Source organism: Topomyia yanbarensis, chromosome 1 (genome assembly GCF_030247195.1).
Source record: "Topomyia yanbarensis strain Yona2022 chromosome 1, ASM3024719v1, whole genome shotgun sequence".
NCBI lineage: Eukaryota > Metazoa > Arthropoda > Insecta > Diptera > Culicidae > Topomyia > Topomyia yanbarensis.
Genome location: NC_080670.1, coordinates 212412566 through 212429883, shown reverse-complemented (window position 1 = coordinate 212429883; position 17318 = coordinate 212412566). Strand labels below are relative to the sequence as shown.

Genomic DNA, 17318 nt, shown 5'->3' with positions numbered 1-17318 from the left:
CATCGGTTGGTTTAACCGTTTCTCTCAGAAACGGTTGTTGCATTTGAACGAATTCTTTGTCAGAATTCCCGCGCAAAATGCTCGCAGAAACTCTGCCAGCATCAATTTCGCTTTGCTCAACTTTTGCTAACTTCAGAGATGCCAGATTTGCAGACATGTCTGCAAATTCGCAGACTTTTAATTTTAGCTGCAGGTTTTTTCGATGACGCAGATATTTGCATATTTTTTAGTTTTGTTGCAGATATTGACAGATTTTTGAATATAATGGTTTTTGGTTACACTAGCTTTCCTGACATTTTTTGTTCCTCCCAGACTTTTAAAATTATTATTGCAGACATTTGAAAAAAGTATCTGGCATCTCTGGCTAACTTTCTGCTTGCCACGGTGACTGGGTAGTTGCATATTGAATTACTCTCCTGCATGTTGTTTATCTGGCGTGGGAAATTGTCGCAAGAAGTCAGTTTTTCTGTAGCGATTTCGTTCAATTCTCGCGTGTTTGCCAATAAGCATACCATCAAATTTCACTTTGAGAGAAAATTCCGGACAAACTGTAACTCGCCAAGAGTGGACGTTTGCATTTTATAAAAGGGAAAAGTTTTCTCTTTTGTTTACTGCTGTCACTAATAATCGGCGGTTGATGGTTTGGCCAGAATTTGCTCTCAAAGTGAATTTTGACAGTATGCTTATTGGCCCTTTTCAAAAAAAACACCTGTTTACACGATAAATTGGATATACCTAAAAAATGGCAATGCCGTGGTACCCATTAAATGGGTACCTACTAATAGATTCCAATATTTATAATATTTATCGATTCCTAGGTAAAATCAATTGAAAATTGTTTAAAAATTACCTAATTTTAGGTGAACTCAAGTTACCTACTACTGAGTGTGTGCAGTTTTGTAGAATGTAGGCATAATTTACTTAGCCACCCAGGAAAGTGCACAAACTAAAAAGTCTACCTAAATTCGGTAATCAATTATGACTACCCTGTCCATCGAGTACATATTATAGAGATATCAACCTATTAGGTAGTACATCATACCTGCTGTACAAATTCTCTAGGTATATCCAGTTTGTGATGTCACCGCGACTCATGTCAAACCATTTCACGCTGGATGCACGTCTCCGGCGTATTGTGCTCGTGGATAGCGGTATCGGCTATCACGATATCGAGCACATTGTCTGGGCGTGCACCGTTATATGACATCATATAATATCAATGTAAGACTTTTTCTCGTTCTCAAAAGTCTTCTGTACTGCTATGTGGCGCCGACTGACATCAGAGCGCTACTACGTGATACTCTTCACTCTCATCCTAGTGCTGGTATAAATGAAAAGTGGAGTCGACACGACCTGAAGATCTGACCCAATTTGGAGGATTCCCCACGGGTCCAATCAGGACCACCCGACGTTCCGTTGCGTGCTGTCTTGGCAGTACAGGCGTACCGTCCATGATCTGCCATAAACTGCCGTAAATTTCGTCTCTTCTCTGTCATTCTCTCTTCTCTATATATTGCTGATGCAGGAAAATGACTCACTAAAGTAAGAGGGGGCGTTTGTTGGAAAAAGTGAATTTGATTCTGTGTTCCCTTATTGGCCTCCGTCAATTCTCAATTACTTTTTCATTCCCCTTAAAAATTAAAACTAAGATGTATTTATACTATTATACCCCCCCCCCCTCCTTTAGTCTTAATAAATTATTCCCCATGTACATTGAACTTTATCTCTAGTTAAGATAGTCTAACAATTGCTCCTTACTTTTTAAATGCAGTTTTGAAAAAATCTGTAATCTTCTAGTTTCAAGAAATTCAAAATGAAAAATACGAAAATTGGCACCATTAAGCTGTAATGGTACCGTGCCTTATCAAATAAACAGACTAAATAATAAAAACGTTCATTGAAAGTTCCGATTTATGTATGTCAGCGCGCAACCTGGTTTCTGTGAGAACAATAGCATCGTAATCGCAAGAGGAGAACGCTAACAACAAATCCTGTTGTTTTTTTCTCATCCCTCGAACATTTTGATAGTAGACGGACAAGAAACCGGCCGATTTAGAATAGGAGTAGGCAAATTTTCAATACCCATTAGTGCGTACTTTATTTTCAACTAAAACTGTAGCTGTAACTTGAGAACGGATAGCGGATAGAAAAAGTATCCGATTAGGCTGCGTCGGTAAGGATATGAATTTCCCAGTTGAAAAATGAGCGAACAAACGCGTAAACGCGTTTGTAACTTACCTTGTAGACTCATTCATTTCACATCCACTGGCCGTATTGATTTAGACAGATTTATTTTGAGTGCGGAAGCGGATATTGTGATATTGTTTAGGTAGGTGTTATAGAGTTGATTTTGCTTTTCTTAAAATTCGTTTATTTATAGATTCTTGCGCATTTTTACATAAACGAACACTGTCTAACTGCTGTTCAAATGCTTAAAGTTTCTTTGTCTCTTGCTTAATAGCTAATTATTTAAATTAATTGAAATTTTACTCTAACTCATCGAAACTATTCCGGATGTTTCTCTAATTCCTGCTGTTTTAAAGTGCTATTATACAATAGCTTGTACTTGTTAAATCTTCGACGAAAAGTGATAACAAACTTTTAGAACATATCCGGAAAAAATAGTTGGTTTCTGTTTTGGCCAATATTCGAAAACTCAAAATCTAGTTTTGAAGAGCGTGCAAACATCTGTGCTCGTATGTTACTGTGAAACGAAATGGTACGAATAAAAATAATATTCCGTAGTGATAATATCACGGTTCGACACAGTTTTATTAAAGTGGTTATAGTGTGTGCTTGGAGATAAATCTAAGATCCGATGTATCTGCTGTCGCAAAAAGATGCTTTAAACTCGTAACATTTAATTGTTTAGGTGACTGAAAACTTATACCGCTTGAATCAATAATTTTTGCAACCGATTCCGAGTCAGCATTCCATCAGGTTTTACTGGGTAAATACTGTTTAATGCTATATTGTGTAGTACATAACGTTTACCCTGATTTGAGTTACGGTAAGGTTTGATTTTCCAAGTGAGCACGTGTTAACCGAGCTAGTGGACAATAGGTCGCGAAATTTCAGTGATTGTGGCAAAATTACACCACGATTAGACAGACCACAATAGTTTGAAAGACACAACAAGTGACCATCAAAAAAACTAGAACTATCCAGTGAAGTAAACGAGACTATAAAGTAAACAAAATCTGAACTAATCCGTGATTGAGAAGTACAAATGTAACCGCATACTTGTGAACTCTCACGGGAATAGACTAGGATTGTAGGCAAAAATCCGTAATTCGGTCAGATATGTCAGTCTTGAAGAGGCAGGGGCCAAATATATAAGTAAACAAATAGGAAATGCACCTTTCTAAAGCCACAGGAAATCTACGCCGTAAAATAGGAGAATAGGAACAAACTTTAAGACTAAAAGGGACAAGCTTTCACGCGACGATATATGACACGTAGCTTTAAGATATCTTTTGTAAATATTTTTCGAATAAACTAAGTTTCAAAGTGACAAAACTCCAAGAGTTCTCATAAAACCAGAGAAAACACCAGGACTTGCTATTCTGGAATCTGTCTCTCGTCGTTCCGCACATAATAAACTCATGATCCATTGGTGGTCTTCTTCCGGCCCAAATCAATTTGCACATTGTAAGCCGTATGTCTTGTTAAGCCGAATAAGCTAAAGGATCGAGACTGCCGAAACCCTTTATATGTTCGAATACCAGCAAGAGACCAGCTTCATTGCGACCATGACTACCCAGCAGGTCAATCGCGAAAACTGTTGGTATACCCAGTCATTTCACATGAAGTCTAATAATCTAAAAGAAAAATCGGCTCTAACTTAAATCAAAAGGTTTCTCAACATTTTGGTAGATAAATTAAGTGCAGATGTTTTTCGTCGCATTTCTATATATATTTAAACGCACTCTTTGACCACCTTTTACTTACGTTCTATTCTGACACCTACTCATGTACTCCCCCATAGCAAAGACACCGCTAATTCAAAAGAGAACCCTATCCGAAACAACCATCATCGGAACCTGCTATCATTGCACTACTTTCAACCGGCCGCGATGAAACGCGGATAACTCCTTACGCTACTCGCCGTTAGAGGGCTACCGGATCGCGGAGCATGTGAAAATTTACTGGGTAAATGCACGCAAACTGTCAGAATGTTCACTTCATTTCTCGCGTGTTTTTCGAAAAGGGCCAATAAGCATACTGTCAAAATTTATTTTAAGAGGAAATTCTGGACAAACCATTAAGTGCCGATTATAAATCACAACAGCAGACGAAAGAGAAAACTTTTCTCTTTCATAAAATGTTAACATCCATTCTCGGCGAGCTACGGTTTGTCCGGAATTTCCCCTCAAAGTGAATTTTGACAGCATGCTTATTGGCCGTTTACAAAAAAACACGCGAGGTTTCTAAGGGTTGTTTTGCTCATTACCTTCGATGACCGTAATTAATCAGTTACAGAAGAATAAGATAATAAATCGTGTCCGGTGCTTGGAAACCAGGTTTTGTACAAAAAAATGGCTTGGCGCACTCAAAAATCAAGCTGTAATTCAGTGTAACTAAAAAGTAATAGTGATAGCTCCCGTCAATTCCAAATATCCGAACTAAGAAGGAAGCATTAAGGTCTCCACTAAGGTCATACCGTGCCCAAACGAGGTAGCGAAGTTCCTGTCAGCGTAAATCCGAGAATGGTAAACCGGAAATGAGACGGGAAGAAAAAACAGTTACAAGTTGCAACCAGAAACGGAACTTTTTAAACTTCAAAAATGGCGGTAGCGTAGACAAACAACAGAAAAGGCCACTGCACTGCTAGGTATAAAACCCGATGACAAAGCCACGATCTATCGTGTGCTGGATTACAGAAAGGCACCTGCAGAGCGGGAAGGAAATGCAAGGAAATTCTTTTACGTCTGCAAAACGCAAAACAAAAATTTAATGCTCGAGTTTAAGGCAGAATGCAAGGAGAATAAATCTTTTCAATAACTATTACTGAAACTGAAAAATAACTTCTCGACACAACAGTTTGGAGGTCAAGTTCCCGTAAAGGTATTAAAATTAAAAGATAAAGAGACAGATTTAATAAGAGGTAGATGGGTAGGTAGGTAGCTCATAAGGAGCAAGAGCATATAGCGAAACTGGCGATCAAAATAGCCTGTCAGATTCATCACAAGATGAATATGAGGAAGGAGTGGACGGCAACAAGGTAGCGGCTACATCAAGAGTAGCTCCAGTAAAATTAATCTCAATACCTACAAGCAGCTGTTTTGGGAACAGGATTAGTTGATACGATAAGAAAGGAAACCAGGATATCCTTTTTTGTAAAGAGGTTTAGATAAGTATAAAGTGATAACATCTTTAAAAATAGAACATCGTTAGATATAGTTCAAATTATGGCAACCGCACTTTCCCTCGATAAAGGACATCAAGCGCCATAAATTGGTCCTTCGAACCGGATAAGTGTTAAGCGAGTGAGGAGTGATTGTTTACAAAAATAATATTCCGTAGTGATAATATCACGGTTCGAACACAGTTTCGACTTAGACTAGGATAAACTATAGAATTTCTTCGAAATTTTACCGGATGGATGGACTTGACCCAAAAAACGAATTTCTAAAACATATCCGAAATGTCAGTGGTTGAATCTTTCTACGCGGCGCACTCATGCGACCTTTGGTCATATGATGACGACTTCAATGGACTTCAGTTCTGTGAATTTCTAGTGCATATCTGGCGAACTGTTTCCAAAAAAAAACTCAAAATGAGCGAACCAAAACAAACTGTAAGGATGCCATATATAAAAATCTCACGGTTCATAGGTGATCTTCCTGCCCAAATCAATTTGCAAATTGTAAGTCGTATGTCTTTTTTTACCGAAAAAGTTTAAGGGCATCCATTTGGATCGAGATCAAATAACTCATTGCACAACTCTTCCTCACACGAGTATTCTATATGTCCGAGTACCCAAAGAAGAACGAGACAAAGAGTCAATACAATAGATCATCAATAGATAGATGAAATTCGCAAATTTGCGGTACAGACTTTCGTCCTATACTAACATATAGAATCCAAACTTAAGGAATATTTTAATTGGCAAGATTTCAAAAAAATGTTCGATTGTTCGCCGTCATAGAGCATTTTATTAAATTATTTAATGTTACTTTTTTGGACAGTTTGGAGAGCGTTTTGAAAAGGAATAAAACATTTCTGATTCCAGTATAGTATTAATAATTTTAACAAATTCACTGAACCGTCATTTTCCTTATTCTGTCTTTCTACCCGCCCGCTAGAACGTGGGGAAACATCCCGACGCCAGTCGCCGGCCGATGGCGAACTGAGCACGCTTATAAACACTCATAGTAATAGACTCGCGGATGTAAAAACCGCAAAGCTGGCAACTAAAAAAACAAGCATGTTAAACTGGCATCACCCAAAAATGTGCAAGCTCCAGCGTGCTCGACTGTATTCGATCATCTCTTTTTATCAAAATAATTTTTCATGTTGTTCAATATATGAATCAAAAGAGAAGTTAAATGTTTGATACTGAGCAGCAAGAAATTGAGGAAAGAAAGAAAAAAATCCAATTTCTTCAGAAACACAAAGTTGATGAAAAAGAGCATAATTAAAATGCTTTTTGTGTAGTTAAATTAAACACAATACATATCTTTCTAAATAACATTGTGAAATACTAATACGTACACGAAAAGTGAAGCTTACTAAGAATAAAAAAATATGTTTTTTTAAATAAAATCGCAATACTTGTTCTGCTTGTTTGCATTGAATGACGTCATGCTCGTTTGGCTCCGGATTTTGACAGTTCGTTTGGCTCGATAAAAGTACCTTCGCTGGTCTATTACTATGAGTGTCTATAAGCACGCTGTCTGTTGAAATTTACTGGGGAATTGCACGTAATGCGAGATGTTGATGACGTTTCATTTTTCTCTTGAACCGCTCGTTGTCAACATGGAGTTCCTCGGGAAAGTGGTAAAATTTTTAAATAATTAGTAGCAGCAACACAACAATCAAGGACAGTAGAGTCAGTGTGCTCAAACGAACGAGTTGAAGAAACACCGGAAGATTCGAGCTTGTCAACCAGAATGTCGGTCGATACGGATTCAGACGGGGATGATACACAGGTATGATTGATAATAATTTATGGTCGTGAATACGCCGGATTTGGCTCTAGGGTTGTGTCGCAGCCGAACACGGTAATCGCGCTAACGTACAAAAAATTCTCGCGTGTTTTTTTTTTTGAAAAGGGCCAATAAGCATGCTGTCAAAGTTCACTTTGAGAGGAAATTCTGGACAAACCATTAATCGTCGATTATAAATCACAACAGAAGACGAAAGAGAAAACTTTTCTCTTTCATGAACTATTAACATCCATTCTCGGCGAGCTACGGTTTGTCTGGAATTTTCCCCCAAAGTGAATTTTTTTTACAAAAAAAAACGCGAGAATTTCAGGCAGAACATTTATTTGTGTACTATATTGGCAGGGATTGAATGTACCTATATTCCAACTATCAACCGGTACCTAATTCATCGATTCTAAGAGCTTTTGAACCTCAAATTAATGGATGGAGGAATTTATATTGGCGAATAGGGGAAGATTCTTAAAATCCGTGGGAGGGTCTTCAAGATTGATAAAATTCATCCACGCACATGCTGAATATCCCTGAAATTATTCATGTGAAAGAACTGACTCCATAATTTCGTATTGAGACCGATAAAAGAGTGAATTATCCCGCGAAGAAATTATTGTCAGACCGATAAAAGAGCGATAGTGTTTTGCACCAACGACGAGATACGGTTTAACAGCGACGATTCAAATTGATCAATCGGTCTAAAAGAACGAACGAAGTGGATGAAGCTTCTTCGAGGCGGAGAAAAGCAGACAACGAGCGAATTTAAAACTAGACTCAGCCCCAGGAGCAGCAACAGAAGAGTCGTAGGCGAGAAATGGAAGGACCGAAAAGTTCATAAGGTACTGTAATAGTAATCAAATCCTAACAAAAAAGCAGGGTTTAGGTAGCAATAAAAAAATCTAGATGAAGAAAATTATTCAAATTAACCACCAACTCGAAAGAGAAATCTCGAGCGTGGTTGAGCATTTTAATGAAATTGACCGCGCTGCAAAAATTTCAAAGAAGTCAGAAAGTTTTAAAATTTGGTTAAACGATGCAACAAGAAGAAAATTTGTATTACCGCTAGTACTTTGCCCATACTGCCCAGAAAGAAGGTAAACATATATTCCTTGTTTGGACGTGAGTCTTTGTTTTTTCCTTTCTTAAGGATTCTTTACGAACGTGTCAACTGGAAAACAGACAGAGAAAGAATGACCGGAACAGTGAGAATGAAGAAACGGTGAAAGCTCACCTTTATTGAAAACACTGAGAAAAGATATGTACTCAAGCAGGAATCGAACCTGCGATCTCCCAGTCTCTAGTTGGGTTCCGGTCATTCTTTCTCTGTTTTCCAGTTGACACGTTCATAAAGAATCCTTAAGAAAGAAAAAACAAAGACTCACGTCCAAACAAGGAATATATAAAATTCCATCAACGGCTGGATTTGTCGTTAGCTTCTGCTGATAGGCTTTGAGGGCAGACATCAACATGCCCCTCCATAGCTCTTTCACTGCCAACTGTCTGGTGGCGACTGAGTTAGGAAATGGGGCAAACAGTGATAATAAATATCTCAAGCCTTGAGCACAGTCCACTGGACCTAAAAATAGATAACGAAAGAGATTTGGTCCGATCGGTGAGAGGGAGAGGTGACGATCTGCTTATTGGAGACATTGGGGGTCGATGGGTCAATTAGGAGGTATTGGAGGCGGAGCGGTGATCACAAAAAACTGTTGGGAACATGTGATGGCATCATCACAGTTCCTTGATGGCGGAGTGGTTAATGCACCTAACTAGAGACTGGGAGATCGCAGGTTCGATTCCTGCTTGAGGACATATCTTTTCTCAGTATTTCCAATAAAGGAGAGCCTTCACCGTTTCTTCATTCTCACTGTTCCGGCCATTCTTTCTCTGTCTGTTTTCCAGTTGACACGTTCATAACGAATCCTTAAGAAAGGGAAAAAACAAAGACTCACGTCCAAACAAGGAATATATAAACAATGTCAGGTCTTGATATCAAAACAGCAGCTAAGCGCCATAAATTGGTCCTTCGAACCGGATAAGTGTGAGGCGAATCAGGTGTGAATGTTTACAAAAATAATATTCCGTAGTGATAATATCACGGTTCGAACACAGTTTCGACTTAGACTAGGATAAACTTCTTCGAAATTTCCGGCGGTTGGTTACTTTGGCCAAAAACCGAATTTCTAAAACATATCCGAAATTTCAGTGGTTGAATCTTTCTACGCGGCGCACTCATGCGACCTTTGGTCATATGATGACGACTTCGGGAGACCCCAGTTCCGTAAATTTGTAATGCATATTGTAATATTGTGAAGCTGCAGTGGTTTCATCTATAAAATGTGTCATAAAAATAACTGAAACGGTTCGCAAAAAAAAATTGAAACAAAATTTGGAAGAAGTCACAGTAGGCTGGTACCGCGCTTCAGTGACACTTAGCATACGAATAGGAAATAGAAAATATTGAGAAATTTCAATGATTGGTTGTCGCAAAAATAATAGAAATAGAACTTAAAAAGAACTTACAGTGTGTGGTTTTATTATCTCGCACTCATGCGACCTTTGGTCATATGATGACGACTTTTTAAGAAACCGTGTATCTGCTGCCAAAAATAATATTCCGTAGTGATAATATCACGGTTCGAACACAGTTACCTTCAACTGGGATAAACTATAGAATTTCTTCGAAATTTTAGACGGTTGGTTTCGTTGACCAAAAAACGAATTTCTAAAACATATCCGAAATTTCAGTGATGGGTAATTGATTGGATGTAAATATTCTAAAACGACCTAGTTTTGAAGAGATTGACAAATTCGCTGAGGTTGATGTATACGGAAGTTGTGTAACAGATTCTTTCTGGTTGCTTAGTGTAAGAAATCGAAATAATTACCAGCATTCAATGTAATAATTCAATATCTTATCTCATTTAAATCAAAATTAGTTTTTCCTTATTTAGAAATGATAAACTATTTAAGCGCTAAACGAGTACGCAACTCACAAATCAGGAGAACATTAGAATTAACTAGTGTTCCATACTCATTCCTCAGGTAATTTGTACGCATTTAGTTAATTGTAAAGGTTCATAGAAGTCTCGCGGTGATTTATCATTGTAAGACAATCATACGTAAATTAGTGGCAAGTCCTAACTTAATAAAGTCGCCGCCTTCGCACAACTAAGTTGGACTTTCGAAAGCCACGAATTTACATAAACAAAAAACTGGACCTAAAAATTGATGCACAATCTCTCAAGGAACAGGTAAAGCAGAAAACCTATGGAATCGTCATGACAGCTTTTATTATGCTAAATATGCTTCGATTGATGACCAAGCATCCGTATGACATGGCGGTGCACATTCAGAACACATTAAAAGAAAGATTCAAATCATTGTTTTCTATTCCTCAGTCTGAACCTGAACTTACTTCTGCTTTTTGTCCACCCAACAGCACGTTCATAATTGATTTCCAGTCTTCGATACAGAAAGCAACTCCCCTTGCTCGGACGCGCACTGTTTTAATGGTGGAGGGTTTCTTCCGATCAAAATCCGAATCTGTTCAAGGCGCCTGGAGGGTAGGCTGCGTATTATCTCTTTCGTACACTGGATTGAATTCCATCGAAGGTTCGAGAAAGCAAAGGAGAAGAGGTTATAAATGTCTACAACTCAACTCTGCAGAGGTCTCGTAGTACCCATATAATGGTTCCGTTCATCAAGCAAGTCGTAAAATTGTCCAAGCTTCCAGACCACACCTGGATTTTCTGCCGCCTCCTCAGCGTCACAGCTCTGCTTGAGCTATCAGCAACCCGACAACAAGTTGCAACTTGCTGTTTTGTCTCCCTTTCTTCTTCCCTTGTGAGCTTAGACGATAAGCTCTGGGACATTATTTCATCGTTCCGAATTCTCAATTCAGATAGTTATAGTTAGAAAATGATTGGTGACAGCGGCAAAAGCACCGCTACATAGTGAGTGAAATTCACAATAGTGGGCGGAAACGCCAAATCTGACCAAGAAAGAAAAAAAGAAGCTGTGGTTTTTTTTTACGCATATCAATTGAAGTGAAACAATCCGCAAAGAAACCTGAGGAAGGAAGCGCCTTTCTCCTTTTTACAGTATCACAAGAAGAAACAACACTACAATGAGTAGATGCTGATTCGTAGGATCAAACAAAACCTTCAATAATGTGGAGAAATAATTCCTATAATCTAATGTATTGATGGTTTTTTCTTGAGCTCAATTTGTCACAAGGTTGTGAAATTGTGAAATACTCTAAAACGACCTAGTTTTGAAGAGATCGGCAAATTCGGTGAAGTTTTGGTATACAAATTGTAAATAGAAATATATAGCGAAATCTCTTTAGAATATTTGCCTTCGGACCGGATTCGTACTGCCAGACCAGGAATTCCGATGATTACACCGAATGTCATAGAGGAAATAAACAAGGTCACAGTTTGTCACCCAAAAGGAAGTCCCAGACGCATCAACTGTCAGTAAGTTTAAATAGCCTAGAAAGAGCGGAATGATATTTACGGTCGGTTGTACGAGAAAAGGTGATGACGAAATTTATTTCGTCGGCTTTGTAAGCAAATTGACACCCCACGTGACATGGATTGACGCCAGCAAATAAGCAAATGGATAGCGAATGTGTCATCCAAGTGCACTAGGATGATTATTTCCCTAAGCGCAGATGACTTTCTGATGCGCATAAGTTGATTAGCAACGTTAATACATCACATGAAAACTAAATGTGACATAAAGCGAATCCATATGCACTAATCGTTCCTACATGGCGACCGTGACAGGGATCGAACGTATTTTTTCGGTGAGATAAGTTACAACACAGACGAATCGAAAAAAGATGAGCGAGTAATGTCAGAGACATAACCGAAGTGAAGTAGAATACACTTTGGGCTGTTGATACGGATGCTAAAATTTCTACTATCTTCTGAAAGGTTATACGAAAACCAGTTATTTCCAATCGTACATCGATTTTCAAATATTCGAACATACTGATTCTCACGCGGTAACCCTGCAAATAGCAGAATTAATTTGCCATTCGCTATACGTGTACAATTATTTCGGTAGTTCCATTAGAAATACCGAAATTGCTGGTTTTCATAAAACCTTTCAGAGGATAGTAAACATTGCAGTAATCGTATTAACAGCCGAAACTGTATTTTACTTCACTTCGATTAGGTTTCTGACATTACCCAGCTCAGCTGCTCGCACACAAGAATGAACCAAATTATTTGAATCACCCACCAGACGCTGATGCGATTTGGGGCGTGGGTAGCAATGCTGTAATAGCACGGACCAATCGTAGCGCAGATAATTGCTACTGTCACAAAATACATTATTTTTGTTGTTTATAGTAGTCGTACATAGCACGTAATTGTCCTCACTGAAACATGGCTGAATGATGGAATTTATTTGCGTATAGTTTATTCGTAAAAATAATATTCCGTAGTGATAATATCACGTGTCGAATGCATTGCCGGTTTTGGTTGCCTTTCGCAGTAGAAATTGAAACAGAATTCGAAAGAAATCGCAGTAGGCAGCGTAACCTTCAAGTGTCAGTTTCTCTGCTAATCTGGCTGACAGGAAATAGTGTTGGCACGAGAATTTAAAACAAGAATATACATGTAAATAAAACAATAAATGGAGACATAATTCATAGTGGAAGACCAATGGTTGGAATTTGTCCATTAAGAAGAAACAATTCAACCTGGGCAACAATGAAGTAGAAAAAATTAAAGCAAAAACGTAGTAGTTGTTCCTTCAACTGGATTTTTGCACTGTGACATATACCGTTTCCGTAAAAAAAGTGTTTTAAAACAATAGTTTTTGTGAATGTGGTCAGTGTGCAATTGTGTTTTATGACATGTGGATTTATCGCACCAAGTCAAGCGCCAACATTTGGTCCTTCGAACCGGATATGCGTTAAGCGAATAAGGTGTAAATGTTTACAAAAATAATATTCCGTAGTGATAATATCACGTAGCGAGAGCAATGCTGAATTGGCTGCAAGGAAAATTGAAATTTAATGTGAAAGAAATCGTGGTAGTCTAATTTCCAGCGCAACCTTCAAGTATCAGTTTATCCACTAGACTGGCCAACAGAAAACAGCCAGTTTGAGGAAGAGTTAAGAATTTAAAGCACTAACATAGGAAGAAATGTAAAAGGTGATACAGCGATTAAAATAAATAAATACACACTGGAATTAATACATGACGACCGTGACGGAATTTGTCTAATGAGCCAGCGACAGTGAAGAAACGGTTTATGGTGGGATCGGAGCACTAATGCTTGGACATGCCTACTGAGACAAAACTATTCGACTCCGGCAAAAGTGTCAAAAAAGGTATTTGTAGCTAAACGAAGAAATGAGTTTATTCTTGACTAAGCCCGACCCAACTGGATACAGTTCCAGATCGAAAGTTATTTAAACCATTGATCGTCTTTATAAAATAATTCATGGGTAAATAAAATGAAAAGTAAACTCAAAGCACTACATCATGGCAAACGGAAAAGAGATGTGATAACAAGAAAGAAAACATAAAATAAAAGTACACAATTACTTCGGAAAACTAGCTGTATGAAAAGTGCAATTCCATAGGAAAATTCATTCATGACGCAATAGTTTATTATTTTGAGTTATGTCGGCGGCGGTCGTGAAAAACTAGTGACCGACCGTTCGCAAGAGAATAATAGAAATGTTTTGGGTTGTAGGTCTCGCGATCTTCGGGCTTCTCTCGGAGATGTGCAAAAAAAATCTTTTGTGACGAGCTGAAAGCGCTCAAACAATAATCAGTAATCGCCCGACCGGGATCGGTGCGAGTTGGGTGTGTCGTAGTTTAACGTTCGAGCGGCATGGTGTAATACGGTTCTCCTTTCAATAAAAACGAAAGTGAGTTGTGGTGGATACCAACCTACGTTTGTAAACATCAGCCACTGCAGCGACCCAGCCTTAGCCTAGGTTTAATGAAAAATAAAATTCATTCGTAACCATACCCCCGAGTGAGGTACATCAAAATATCACTTGCGTCCCACTTATAACTATCGTGTAAGATCTCTTAACAGAGTAATAATGCGGCTATTCACAAGATTTTCTCTTTTGCGACAAACCTACCCCTTACTTAATTGTTACTGTAGCTTCGTCGCACGATGTCAAGCCCACAATTTGGTCCTTCGAACCGGATATGCGTTGAGTGAATCAGGTGTAAATGTTTACAAAAATAATATTCCGTAGTGATAATATCACGCGTCGAAAGCATTCCCGTTTTGGGCTGCCCCTTGCAGATTATTCGAAAGAGAATTTGAAAGAAATCGCAGTAGGCCAATTTCCAGCGTAACCTTCAAGTGTCGGTTTACAGTGGCTGTCAGGACCAAGAAAAAGAATTTAAAACATGAAAATAAAACAACAGAGAAGCAGTAATTCAACCTGAGTTGGTAGCTTTTGTGAATGTGATTAGTGTGAAAATGTGTTTTATGGCATGGTTGTGGTTTTATCACCCCAGTCAAGCGCCAAAATTTGGTCCTTCGAACCGAATAAGTGTCGAGCAAAACAAGCGTAAATGTGCACAAAAATAATATTCCGTAGTGATAATATCACGTATCGGAAGCATTGCTTCGTATCAATTTAGAAGATGGCAAGAGTCATACGTAGTATTTTAAAATGATTCGAAAACAAATAGTAGTAATAACATCGAAATAGACGATTCAAGACTTGATCGTCTTTATGCCTCGTAAGTAAGACACACTAAAGACGACCAACTTGCACAAGTTGAATCACATTAAGTGCAACAATTTATGCCATGACCAGGATATTACGAATAGGAAATAGAAAATATTGAGAAACCGCAGTGGTTGATTAAATGGTTTCCAGTTTCGCGATAGCTTCGAGAAACCATTTAGAAATATTCTAAAACGACCTAGTTTTGAAGAGATGAACAGAGTGCAGCGCCCATAGTTCGGCCAGCATCAACCCTGGCAAATTTCTCCAAGTGGTGCACCAGGGAACTTAATTTCCTGGGTTACATCACCAGCTACAGCCTTAAGCTAAGCTGATATTTTGATGCACTCGCGCTTTCCAAGCCATATGCTTACGGAAACGCATAAACACTTTGTTTAATCAAACACAGTAGCAGCAAACGGCGACGCTGTTGTAGAAAGTAAAGGCCTCCGAGTATGAGTCATAATGAACTACTGATTCATCCACCGGGGTCTTTACTATCGCGAGCGTGGAAAGAATGTTTTGTTTAGGTCTGAGACTCTCTCAGAGTAAAGTCTACACAGACGATATGATAAAAGTCTTTTGGGTCAAATCGAAGTCGAAGTAGTAATTAGTGTTCGCACGCGCAACAGGCGCGAGTGCGAAAGTTTTTTTTAGTCAGTTCATAGTGGTTAGGAGTTCGTGACCCGCGCACCGCGCGAGGTGTCAGTCAGTCGTGTGAAATACTATAAGACTTAACCGACAAATAAAACTATTCATGTGGTGACAGCGGAAAACGGCAAATTGAGGCCTAGGACGCGAACATTTCTGGCTGGGGCCTAACAGTGAGAAAGTGAAAGTGTGATATCGGTTTCAGCTATTAAAGATAGAATTTCTAAAACTTAACCTAAATTAAAGTGGTTTTGGTTCATCTACGACATAGAAACATTAGAGTTTTGCAAGTAAAAACTTGTGAAAATAATCAATTTTAAACAGCAGACACAGTGCAGGAAGTTACGGAAAATAACTCTTGTTAAGGATAAACAATGGTTCAGAATATTTAAAAAATAGCTGCCTATTTCAAGATCAGTCACTTCTCGCTAAGATCTCATTCTAATCGGTCGAACAAATAACTAATCACAAATGCCCAATTGCTACTTACTTAACTACAAACGATGACAACAAGCGCAACATTTTATGCCATGACCAGGATAGTACGAATAGGAAATAGAAAATATTGAGAAACTACAATGATTCAGTGGTCTACATTTTCGTGTTTACTTCTGTTTAGCCGTTGTTGTTTCCGGAAATATTCTAAAACGACCTAGTTTTGAAGAGATAAGCAGAATCACTCTGATGTTTAAAAAATTAATTTATAAAACTTAACCTAAATTAAAGTGGTTTTGGTTTCTTAGAAAATAGTTACCTATCTCAAATTCTATTCTTTCTGTTGTGGTACCTACGCAGAATCATGAGGTGATTGTCTTCAAGATGATTAAATTGCGCCTTTCGTTTAGAACTAATAACTAGCCGTTCCTGATGAGAATTAACAGGGTAATCCTACTGCGTATTTTGAGGAAATTTTTGGCAAGCATTTTTCTCTTACAGTATGGAAACTATTACTCCGCTGTACGTACCAAATTAGAGGAAGCAGCAAACGATTGCTGATTTTGCTTTCAACGAACCGACAGAACTGCACTGGCTTGCAGTAAAGCATCCGAAACTCAGGTCAGCGACCCATGATTGGCGTGTTACTAGCGCTATGCCACTGCTGCTAAGATCTTTCAAGGGGCGAGTTCTGTGAACGTAACATAGAAAAGATGTGGTTTTATAAAAGATCTCAACGAACACACGTCAAGCCATGCAATAAAACTCACCTGAAATTCAGCAAGTCGGCAGCACGCCATCAATCACTTTAGGATAGGCGTTTTCACTCCACACTATCTTTGTTCGGCCATCTTTAATTTCATTCACATCGAATCGAGAATGCTGAACGTCGAGTTAATTTCACCCATTCCAGTGCATAAAACGCACCATTAACCATCGTTCTAGGTAACCGGTTGAACAAGTAGGACAACAGATTACATTTTCACTTTATTTTTCCTCTAGCCATTTTAGGCCAACCCGTGTACGGGTTCCGTCACTTTCTTCGCCGACTGCACGATTGATAATGGTGCTGAATACGAATCGTAGCAGGCTTTTGTATGCTACTTTTGGGTAGCTGAACGGTATACGTGCATGTACACACGCATACATGCATGGAGGACCAACGGCTGCATTCTTGCGGATATCAATTGCGAGGGTATACCCAGTAAATGAAAAGGCGGCTAGGCGGGTTAAACTAGATGCTGGTGATCGGTAGGCTATTGAAACATTGCTCTAGGCTACCCGCGTTTACTGTAAAAGGAGTGTGGGTAGACAGGGTGTAGAATATTTGTTTTGCGTTCGTGTAG

At 38.6% G+C, this 17318-nt stretch overlaps 1 long non-coding RNA gene across 1 annotated transcript; it reads right to left on the bottom strand.

Moving 5' to 3' along the window:
• Window positions 1-2348: 2348 nt before the first annotated feature.
• On the bottom strand, window positions 2349-17024 carry LOC131691568 (uncharacterized). Its single transcript, XR_009305803.1, has 2 exons — window positions 16743-17024; window positions 2349-16663 (listed from the first exon to the last, which is right to left on the bottom strand). It is a non-coding gene; the product is annotated as an uncharacterized LOC131691568 (long non-coding RNA).
• Between the last annotated feature and the right edge of the window lie 294 nt (window positions 17025-17318).